Below are 1,793 nucleotides of genomic sequence, written 5' to 3' on the forward strand. Positions count from 1 at the left end.
GGCGACTTAGAGGGTGGCAGAGCTGTGTTCATGCTTGGTTTGAGGACCCCGCGTCTGGAGCTCCAGTCTTCTCCACCAGCTCCCCTCACCCGCCCGCTTGTCTGGGACCTACACAGTCAGCAGGCCTCCTGGGAGCAGGCGGGGGTGTGTTTTCATCGTCTCCGGGGCTCATCCACGCTCTGATGTGGGACAGAGTAGGTTTCCATCAACGCTCGGTGCATTAAGAACCGAGCTCCATTCACGGCTACCTGCACGGGAAAAGACGTCGCCTGGGTCAGTCTGCACGCACAAGGGAGAGGTTCATGCAGGAACACCCCCGGAGTACGGGTAGTGGAGGGTCGCCACCCGCCCCGAGGACACGACTTCCCGGCTGGCTGAACAGCGAGAGATCGCACTCAGATGAAAGGGGGCACGAAGGCTCCAGAACTGTGGTGCCCTTGGCCTGGCCTCTGGCGAGCGAAGCTCCCACTCAGCGGGCAAGTGCGCCAGGCGCGGACACCTGAGCTGGACGACCACGTCCTCGGGGCCTCCACGCCTCTGTGCTATCTGTGGGGAACCCCCCGGACACAGGGCTCTTGCACCCCGGTGCGCACCTGGCGTGTGGAGGGGTGGTTGTGTGTTTGATGTTTTTCAAAGAGCGGATTTCTGCAGGAACTTGAGAACTCGTTGTGAGTGTTTTTCACACTTTGGAAGACAGAAGCCCCAGGAAAGTAAGAAGACGGGCACATTGTCCCCCCCTGGTGTTTTATTTCAAGGCGGGAGCATCCGGCAAGCCTTGGCACCGACACCAGATTCTCTGAGACAGCCCGCAGCACAAGCGTTGGCCGCTGAAATGCCCTTGTAACTCTCTCCAGGGAGGTGACTGGCCTTGCATGCTGGCCTGGTCTAGCCCCTCCATCTGGGCTGTCAGGGTCCTGAGACCCCAATAATGGGTACCTCGCTCGCAGGCGTGCTTGGAGCAGAGGGACAGGACAAAGTGAGGGTATGGTCTCTTCAGCGTCTGCAGAGCCAGCTCTGTGAGCAGGTGACACTTTCTCTGATGAAGATGAAGTCACCCAGCTAGGGTCATCACCTTGTAGAGAGTGTACTGTGACCCAGCTCTGCCATGTGACCCAGGGGGCAATCACTTGAGGTCCCAAGGACCAATTTTCTCATTTCAAGGATACAACCATATCTACCATACTTTTGTGACTTGCTTCAAAAATCTCTTACTGCAAAAGAATAAGGAGCCAAACACGGGGTGGGGGGGTGGCCTCGGCTGTGGAAGCCGCGGGTCCCAATGAGAAGACGGGGCACATGGTCCAGTCCCTGTGGGGCATGTGTGTACAATAGTGCCCCCAGCAGGGGACAGGATGGAACAGGACAGGATCAGTAAGGAGAAGGGTCTTTGTGACCTGAACCGTGTGGGCCCCAAACCAGAGACCAAGGGACCACACCTGGGCCGGTCACTCTTTATGATTAGAGCATCAAGGTGAATGGAAATTTGCTGCTGTTTGCTCCCTTATCTGAGACTCTCGAGGGTGGCAGCAGACCCCACCTAGAAGGAGGATCCCAGGACCCCGGAAAGCTCTTTCCTTCTGACCCCTATAGATGCCTTCTGACGCCTGGTCCCTCACCTGAAGAATTGTGGAAATCTCAGACTGCTCCCACATTCCATCCTCTGGCGTTTTATGGGGTTTTCCTTACATAGGCTCCTTTGATTAGATCATTGGCCATTGGTGATTGATTCAACCTCCAGCCCCCTCCTCACTCTGCGAGATGGGCTGGGGGGAGGGTGCTTTCCCCTTCCAACC

The sequence above is a fragment of the Pteropus vampyrus genome, unplaced genomic scaffold, assembly GCF_000151845.1.
Source record: "Pteropus vampyrus isolate Shadow unplaced genomic scaffold, Pvam_2.0 Scaffold214, whole genome shotgun sequence".
Lineage (NCBI taxonomy): Eukaryota > Metazoa > Chordata > Mammalia > Chiroptera > Pteropodidae > Pteropus > Pteropus vampyrus.